The following is a 10,055-nucleotide window of genomic DNA, read 5'->3' on the forward strand; positions in this document are numbered from 1 at the left end:
TGAGCCCTTCTACCTTGGACTCTAGGCATGGGACTTTGTTCTTAGACAGACTGTAGACATACTCTGGCATCTGCTTAACACTTGTTTATTAGCACTACATCTAAGCAGGTTACAGAGTAGGCATGTAGCTCCGAGGAATGATTCCAACCTCTCTCCAGACAGTCTAACACATGACTGATGTTAGTCGTATATCATCATTTACGTCATACATTAGCATATTGCATCTGTTAACTCTTTAAACTACACCTTCCCTTAAGTATACCATCCTACTTTTTAACAACAACATGAAACTATGTCTTTAAATATTTACATTACATTTCTGTAACCTCCTTTTGACAACTACAGGTTCTACTCAGCTCCAACTCCTACTCTTGCCCTCCCCACGTCACAGTCCTGGGGGGGGTTCAATCTCCCTCTGTATTCTCGGCCCTTAGGGAAGACGCCTTGGAGACATGAAAATTTTCTTCTGCATCAGGTAGGGCATCAGCATCATCTGCAGAACAGGCCAACACTTCAGCAGGGTATTTGTCAGGATTGCTGGAAAGTATAGATGTAGGTTTCAGGGTGACTGAACTGCAAGGACAGCAAAGACTTTTCAACGAAAGACTGGGTCCAAAAGAGAAGGCTGAGAGAATTAAGGTTTGGACTCTGTGGGTCCAGAAGAGAAGAACTCAGGACACTATGGAACTTATTGCTCCCTTGAAGGACTCTGGGAAGAAGCTCCAGAAGAGGAATGATCTTCAGCTCCAGGAAAGACTGTCACAGCCGTATTATCCACTGCTGTGTCAAAGACTGAAAAAGCATCGAAGGTCTGAGATTTCAATGAACTTAAATGACAAAGGAAAAAACAACCAACTTCCTTTAGGACTGTCAAGAAAAGAAGAGGAGATGATTTCCCAATGATATTTTGGGAGGACCACCTACTTTCTACAGGCAGGTAACTTCTCTCTGTGTGAGGCTGCTCCACTCTGGGCAATGAGAAGAAATGCTGAGAATATGAAAACAAGACAGCCTCATCTTCTGTAATGAGAGGAACATCCTGCAGCTTCAGAAGTGCTAAAGATTCTGCAGCTGCTTCTCGGCCGACCTCCAGCTCTGAAGAAAAGAGGCTGGAACTGAAGTATGGGTGCCAATTGACTTTCACCCTGGGACTCTTGAGCAGCGCGATCATCCATGGTCTCTGACATGGACTCAGGCAAGGCATCCTTTGTGGGAGACTGTCCATGAACAACAGAAGGTAAAGTAGGCAATACATCGGTAGATTCAGTGAAACGAAGATCTAAATGCTGCTCAGCCACTAAAAGCACAGTTGATTCTTCTAAAAAGCCAGCAGAGATGTCATAAAGTGCTTTCATCAATGGGAAAGATGAATCATTCTCTAGGACCTCAAACTCCAAATGATCACTCAATACTACAGGTATTCGTCCTCATCACTCTCTAGGAAGAGCCAGTTCAGGTTTAGCAGGTCTTCATGGGAATGGTCTGCTGCAGTGCCTTCTGCATTCTTCACCTCTGGCCTTACTTCATGAAGAACTGAGAGATTCATAACTTCCTTGTCTGCCCTGGGTCTAGTGGTTGGTCTCTGTGAAAGAAAGGAACTTACTGCCAAGTACATAAACTTCCTCAGCTTCCGAAGGCTGAATTTCCACTGCTTCTAAGTAAAGGTTGAAGATTGTTGCATGAAAGACAGTGAGTTGTTCAAATGATAAACGTCACCTGGTTTTTCTAAGATACCTAGAAGTAGTCCAACATTGCCACTCAATAGGGATGTATGTTGATTGAGAAGAACATAGAGAGAAGCAATGATCTGTCATCCCTTGTAGCTAAGAGCAGCAATGACCCTGCCTTTGATTGGAAGGTCTAAGCTGCCACGTCTGATGGATGAAGAAGGTTCATTGGCTGAAGCCAGTTGCGGTCATCTACTAATATATTAACAGCTGCTCCAGTATCAATTTTGAAAGTAGTATTGAAGCCTTGAATTTGGACTGTAACTGACCAGTAATCTGGATTAATATCAACTTCCCCGAGGAATGCCGTAATTTCGTCTTTTTCTGGACTTTCCATTTCTGGGAAGGAATGTGTATCGTAAATACTTGCTGGTCTGTGGCTTCGATTAAAATTGCTGGATTTGCAGAAGCGCTTGAAGTGTCCAGTTTTGCCAAACTGCAAGCATTCCGTGGCCCCTGCTGGACAGTCTTGACCTATGCTGGGTTTTTGTGCCACAATGCAAGCATTTGAAAATGGTTGTCAGCATGGAGTTTCCCACCCCTTCGCTTGGTTCGAAAGGCTTTCATATGAGTGGGGCTGCTACCCGTGGGCCTGCCCCATCTATGGAGTGAAGCCTCGGTGTCACCACAACTTATAGCCTGATTAAATGCTCTAAACTTGGCCTGGCTTGCATACTGGACTGCTTGATCCAAAGTAAGATCATCTTTGATCTGCAGAAAGTCGGGGAGTTTTTTATCCCAGGCACTCACAACTATGTGATCACAGAGTAGCTCGTCCTTCAGCGCCCCATATCCATAAGAACTAGCTGGGTGATAGAGGTCAGGTAGGAATAAATCAATCAATTTCCCAGGTCATTGTGAGCGCTGGTTAAAACATGCTCATTCAATTACTAAACTTTGTTTCAGGTTAAAATAAGTGTCCAAGGCAGAATCAAAATCCATGGTGGACTCCTGCACACCCTGCCTTAGGAGAATTCCATCTGCTACTTGACCTACTGCATAAAGAGTAGACATAACTTTAAGCTTTGGCTCTTTCTCGTGAAGACCTGATGCTGCTCGATACTGGAGAAAATGGCGTTTCCATAAGTTCCACTGCTGGCCTCTCTGGGGGCCTTCAAGGCAGTCAAATGGGTGGGGAAAGGGCATGGACTGCTCATCAGGTAGTGTCATCATTACCTCTTCTCCAGTGTGCCTCCTTCATCTGCCGAAATCTCTCGAGCTGCTTTCAAAAGTTTCTTCACTCTGCTGGTGGTGGGGGACGATGCAGGGCTCCCACAGAACCATTCCTGAGGTACCAGGAGTTCTGGTTTTGGGTGTAAATCAGCTCCCCAGGACTTGTGATGCCATGACAACCCTCAGTAGTGGTGCATGTATCAAATATTCCAATCTCAATAGCAGCAAATACAGAGAAATTTGTGGTGATTGAGATCGGAAGGTCCGGGCCATTATCTGTGTCTCTCAGATGTTAATTCAATTATAAATTAGGAACCATTTAATGTTACTCCCCCTCTTTATCTAATTTTAACTTTATAATCCTAGATTTGATTAAACATTAAACTTAATTATGTGATAAGTTAGACGATATAAATTAAAGTTTATGTATTTATCAAAATTGTTTACTATTAGTTTTCATACCAATTCTTATTTATTCATTTATGGGATGTGGTCGTTGCTGGCTCAGCCAGCATTTATTGCGACACCTAATTGCCTTTGAGAAGGCGGTGGTGAGCTGCCTTCTTGAAAGGCTGCAGTCTCTGTGGTATAGGTGCACCCACAGTGTTGTTTGGGACAGAATTCCAGGATTTTGACCCAGTGACAGTGAAGGAAAGGCAATATGTTTCCAAGTCAGGATAGTGAGTAGCTTGACAGGGAAATTCCAGGTTGTGGTGTTACCATGCATCTGCTGCCATCGTCCTTCTGGATGGTAGCTTCTGCAGTGCATCTTGTAGATGGTATACATTGCTGCCACTGCTGGTCGGTGGTGGAGGGAGTGAATGTTTATGGATGGGGTGCCAATTATGTGGGCTGCTTTGTCCTGGATGATGTCAACCTTTTTGAGTGTTGTTGGAGCAACACTCATCTAGACAAGTGGAGAGTATTCCATCACACTCCTGACTTGTGCCTTGTAGATGGTGGACAGGCTTTGGATTCCTAGCCTCTGATCTGCTCTTGTAGCCACAGTATTTACATGACTAGTCCAGTTCAGTTTCTGATCAGTGGTATCACTCAGGATGTTGATAGTGGGGGATTCAGTGGTTGTAATGCCATTGAATGTCATGGGGCGATGATTGGATTCTCTCTTGTTGGAGATGGTTGTTGCCTGGCACTTGTGTGGAGTGAATGTGACTTGCCACTTGTCAGCCCAAGCCTGGATATTTTCCAGGTCTTGCTGCATTTGGACATAGACAGCTTCAGTATCTGAGGAGTTGCAAATGATGCTGAACATTGTGCAATCATGAGCGAACATCCCCACTTTTGATGTTATGATGGAAGGAAGGTCATTGATGAAGCAGTTGAAGATGGTTGGGCCAAGGACACTACCCTGAGGAACTCCTGCAGTCATGTCCTGGAGCTGAACTAATTGACCTCCAACAACCACAACCATCTTCCTTTTTGCGAGGTATGGCTCCAACCAGCGGAGAGTTTTACCCCTGATTCCCATTAACTCCAGTTTTGCTCGGACTTCTTGATGACACGTTCTGTCAAATGCTGCCTTGATGTCAAGGGCAGTCACTCCCACCTCACCTCTGGAGTTCAGCTCTTTTATCCATGTTTGAACCAAGGCTGTAATGAGGTCAAAAGCTGAGTGAGCCTGGCGGAACCCAAACTGAACATCTGTGAGCAGGTTATTGCTAAGCAAGTGTCGCTTGATAGCACTGTTGATGGGGTGAAAATTGGCTGGATTGGATTTGTCCTGCTTTGTGTGTACAGCACATACCAGGCAATTTTCCACATTACTGGGTAGATGCCAGTGTTGTAGCTGTACTGGAACAGCTTGGCTTGGGATGCGGCAAGTTCTGGGGCACAAGTCTTCAGTTCTATTGCTGAAATATTGTCAGGGCCCATAGCCTTTGCAGTATCCAGTACCTTTTGGCATTTCTTGATATCACATGGAGTGAATCGAATTGGCTGAAGACTGGCATCTGTGATGCTGGGCACCTCTGGAGGAGGCTGGAATGGATCATCTATTCGGCATTTCTGGCTGAAGATTGTTGCAAATACTTCAGCCTTATCATTTGCACTGATGTGTTGGGCTCCTCCATCATTGAGGATGGGGATATTTGTGGAGCCTCCTCCCCTAGTGAGTTGATTAACTGTCCACCACCATTCACGACTGGATGTAGCAGAACTGCAGAGTTTGGATCTGATCCATTGATTGCGGAATTGCTTAGCTCCGTCTATCATTTGCTGCTTATGCTTTTTGGCAGGCAAGTAGTCGTGTGTTGTAGTTTCATCAGGTTGACGCCTCATTTTTAGGTATGCCTAGTGCTGCTCCTGGCACCCTCTCCTGCACTCTTCATTGAAACAGGGTTGAGCCCCTGGTTTGGTGGTAACGGTAGAGTGGGGGATATGCTGGGCCATGAGGTTACAGATTGTGTTCGAGCACAATTCTGCTGCTGCTGGTGGCCCACAGTGCCTCATGGATGCCCAGTCTTGGGTTGCTAGATCTGTTCAAAATCTATCCCATTTAGCACAGTGATAGTGCCACAGAGCATGATTGCGGGTATCCTCAATATGAAGATGGGACTTGGTCTGCACAAGGACTGTGCGGTGGTCACTGCTACCAACACTGTCATGGACAGATCTGCAGCAGGCAGATTGGTGAAGACGAGGTCAAGTATGTTTTTCCCTCTTGTTCGTTCCCTCGCCACCTGCCGCAGACCCAGTTGCAGCTATGTCCTTTAGGACTCTGCCAGCTCGGTCTGTGGTGGTTCTACTGAGCCACTCTTGGTGATGGACATTGAAGTCCCCCACCCAGAGAACATTCTATGCCTTTTCCACCCTCCGTGCTTTCCCCAAATGGTGCTCAACATGGAGGAGTACTGCTTCATCAGCTGAAGGGGGGTGTGGCGGTATGTGATAATCAGCAGGAGGTTCCTTTGCCCATGTTTGACCTGATACCATGAGACTACGTGGGGTTCAGAGTCAATGTTGAGGACTCCCAGGGCAACTCCCTCCCAACTGTATACCACTGTGCCGCCACCTCTGCTGGATCTCTCCTGCTGGTGAGACAAAACATAGCCAGTGATGGTGAACGTGGTGTCTGGCACATGATCTGCTTGTTATGATTCTGAGGGTATGACTATGTCAGGCTGCTGCTAGACTAGTTTGTGAGACAGCTCTCCAAATTTTAGCACAAGCCCACAGTTGTTAGTAAGGAGGACTTTGCTGGGTGGACGGGGCTGGGTTTGCCGTTGTCATTTCTGGTACCTGTGGCCCATCCAGTTTCATTCATTTTTATTGACTTTTTAGCGGTTTGATACAACTGAGTGGCTTGTTAGGCCATTTCAGAGTGCAACCGATTGTTGTGGATCTGGAGTCATATGTCGGCTAGACCAGGTGAGGACAGCAGATTTCCTTCCCTAAAGGACACTAGTGAACCAGATGGGTTTTTATGACGATCAACAATGGTTTTATGGTTATCATTAGACTTTTAATTCCAGATTTTTTATTGAATTCAAATTCCATCATCTGCTATGGTGGGATTCGAACCCAAGTCCCCAGAGCATTACTCTGGGTTTCTGAGTTACCAGTCCAGTGACAATACCACTGCACCACCACCTTTGCGCAACGGCAGTATTGTAGCCGAAGAGGTTTAACCGAGGCGCGGTTGTTGCTTATTGAAAAGTTATCCCAATTAATTTATCTAATTTACTTTATAAGTAAATTAAATTAAATGCTTACTTGACACAAAGATTGGCCGGGTAGTTAAGAGTGAGGTTGAGTATCTTGGGATACAGGAAGATATAGACGGGATGGTCAAATGGGCAGATAAGTGGCAGATGGAATTTAACCCTGAAAAGTGTGAGGTGATACACTTTGGAAGGAGTAATTTGACAAGGAAGTATTCAATGAACAGCATGACACTAGGAAATTCTGAGGAACAAAGGGACCTTGGCGTGTGTGTCCATAGATCTCTGAAGGCGGAAGGGCATGTTAGTGGGGTGGTGAAAAAGGCATATGGGACACTTGCCTTTATCAATCGAGGCATAGATTACAAAAGTAGGAAGGTCATGTTGGAGTTGTATAGAACCTTGGTGAGGCCACAGCTGGAGTACTGTGTGCAGTTCTGGTCGCCACATTATAGGAAGGATGTGATTGCACTGGAGGGGTTGCAGAGGAGATTCACCAGGATGTTGCCTGGGATGAAACATTTAAGTTATGAAGAGAGGTTGGATAGACTTGGGTTGTTTTTGTTGGAGCCGAGAAGACTGAGGGGCAACCTGATCGAGGTGTACAAGATTATGAGGGGCATGGATAGGGAGCAGCTGTTCCCCTTAGTTGAAGGGTCAGTCACGAGGGGACACAAGTTCAAGGTGAGGGGCAGGAGGTTTAGGGGGGATGTGAGGAAAAGCTCTTTTACTCAGAGGGTGGTGACGGTCTGGAATGCGCTGCCTGGGAGGGTGGTGGAGGTGGGTTGCCTCACATCCTTTGAAAAGTACCTGGATGAGCACTTGGCACATCATAACATTCAAGGCTATGGGCCAAGTGCTGGTAAATAGGATTAGGTAGGTAGGTCAAGTGTTTCTCACGTGTCGGTGCAGACTCGATGGGCCGAAGGGCCTCTTCTGCACTGTGTGATTCTGTGACCCCAGTAACCTCCTTGTACAGTGACAACACCATGCAATTTACTCTCTCCCAAGCCTTTTGCAGACTCACAGAGAGGTAGAGGGAGAGACCACTATTCCGCTCCCAGCCTCGGTCTTCATACCGGTCCATTCCCCACCTTACACTTTATCATGCATCCTAGGCTGCTGAGTCAGAGAATTCCAAAGTTGCACAACCTTCAGAGAAAAAAATTCTCCTCATCTCTGTCCTCAAAGGGCAACCCCCCTAATTTTAAAATAGTGCTTCTAGTTCTGGACTCATCCACATGGAGAAAAAATCCTTTCCACATCCACCTTGTCAATACTGTTCAGGATCTTACATACTTCAATCAAGTCACCCTCACTCTTCTAATCTCCAGTGGAAACACACCCAATCTATCGAACCTTTCCTCATTAGACAACCCACTCATTTCAGGCATCAATCTTGTAAAAGCAAAATACAGCAGATGCTAGAAACCTGGAAAAAAAGCAGAAAATGCTGGAAAAGCTCTGAAGAAGAGTCATATGGACCTGAAACGTAAACTCTGTTTCTCTCTCCACAGATGCTGCCAGTCCTGCTGAGTTTTTCCAGCATTTTCTGTTTTATATCAATCTAGTAAAGCTCCTCCAAAACATCTTCAATGCATTTACAGCCTTCCTTAAATAAGGAGACCAAAACTGCACGCAATATTCATGACGTGGTCCCACCAATGCCCTGTATAAGTGAATCATAACATCCTTACTTTTATGTTCAATTCCTCTTGTACTAAAGGATAGCATTCCATTAGCCTTCTCAATTACTTGCTGTATCTGCATACTAATTTTTTGAGACTCATGCACTAGAACACCTAAATCCCTCTGCACCTCGGAATTTTGCAGCCGTTCTCCATTGAAGTAATACTCTGCTTTTTTATTCTTCCTGCCAAAGTGAACAACTTCACATTTTCCCACATTATAATCCATCTGACAGATTTTTGCCCACTCACTCAACCTATCTATATCCATCTACAACCTCCTTATGTCCTCTTCACAACATACTTTCCTAACCATCTTTGTATCATCTGCAAATTTAGCTTCCATGCCTTCACTCTCCTCATCTAAATCATTGATGCAATTTTTTTTTCATTTATGGGATGTGGGCTTCACTGGCTGAGCCAGCATTTATTGCCAATCCCTAGTTGCCCTTGAGAGGGTGGTGGTGAGCTGCCTTCTTAAACCACTGCAGTCCATGTGGTGTAGATACAGCCACTATGCTGTTAGGAAGGGAGTTCCAATATTTTGACCCAGCGACAGTGAAGGAACAGTGATATATTTCCAAGTCAGGATGATGAGTTACTTGGAGGCGAACCTCCAGGTGGTGATGTTCCCATCCATCTGCTGCCCTTGTCCTTCTAGGTGGTAGTGGCCATGTTTTTGGAAGGTGCTGTCTAAGGAGTCTTGGTGAATTGTAAAAAGTTGGGGCGGCAGCACAGACCTCTGCGGGACTCCACTTGTCATCCTGCCAATCAGAAAAAGACCTATTTATGCATACTCTCTGTTCTCTGCTAGCCACCCAAACTTCTATCCATGCCATTATGTGACCTGCGAAATTTTCCACAATAACCTTTGATGTGGGACCTTATCAAATGCCTTCTGGAAATCCAAGTACAGAACATCTACAGGCTCTCCTTTATCCACAGCACATGTCACTCCTTCAAAGAAGTCTAATAAATTGGTTAAACATGATTTCCCTTTCACGAAATCATGCTGATTCTCTCTGATTACCTTGATTTTCTCTAAGAGCCCAGTTATAACCTCCTTTATGATTGATTCTAACACCTTCCCCATGACAGACATCAAGCTAACAAGGCCTATAGTTTCCTGTTTTATGCCTTCCTCCCTTCTTGAATAGAGAGGTTATATTTACTACTTTCCAGTCTGATCGAATCTTCCCAGTATCTAGTGAATTTTGGAAAATTAACATCTATGCATCTATTGTCTCATTAGCCATCTCTTTTAAGACTCTTGAATGAAGTGCATCAGGACCCTGGGACTTGTCAGCCCGCAGCTCCATCAGTTTGCTCAGTGCCACTTCCCAAGTGATTGTAATTTCACCAAGCGGCCCTCTCCGCTATTGTATTTAGCCTTAAGTTCAATATCGCTTTACAGTTATATAACTTTGTGTTGAAGGTCTTCAGTCACATCAACTGCTTCAATATTGGGCGGTTTGGCAAAAATGTTTAATTCAAGTTCCTTCACTTTTAGGTCTTGAGTTCACTCACAAAAGTTCTGAAGTAAATTTGCTCACTTTTTGGGGCACTCCATTGTTGCAGCAGGTTTTTGTTTCTGAAGGATAGGAAAATGCCGTGTGCCCTTTACCAGTTGCATTTGCCACAGCTTTAATTTGGCTCCAAATGATTTTACATTTGAAAGAAGAGAAGTAAGAAGCTGATTAGGCCCTTGCAATTTGACATTGAGCTCAGACAGATACTTTGTAATGTCGACCATGAAAGTCAAGTCACACAGTCACTTGTTGTCACTC

General features: G+C 44.9%; 1 non-coding gene across 1 annotated transcript; it reads left to right on the top strand.

Moving 5' to 3' along the window:
- Nucleotides 1–6,507: 6,507 nt before the first annotated feature.
- On the top strand, nt 6,508–6,643 carry LOC144690244 (U4 spliceosomal RNA). Its single transcript, XR_013578830.1, has one exon. It is a non-coding gene; the product is annotated as a U4 spliceosomal RNA (small nuclear RNA).
- The last annotated feature ends 3,412 nt before the right edge of the window (nt 6,644–10,055 follow it).

Source organism: Cetorhinus maximus, chromosome 14 (genome assembly GCF_964194155.1).
Source record: "Cetorhinus maximus chromosome 14, sCetMax3.hap1.1, whole genome shotgun sequence".
Taxonomy (NCBI): Eukaryota; Metazoa; Chordata; class Chondrichthyes; order Lamniformes; family Cetorhinidae; genus Cetorhinus; species Cetorhinus maximus.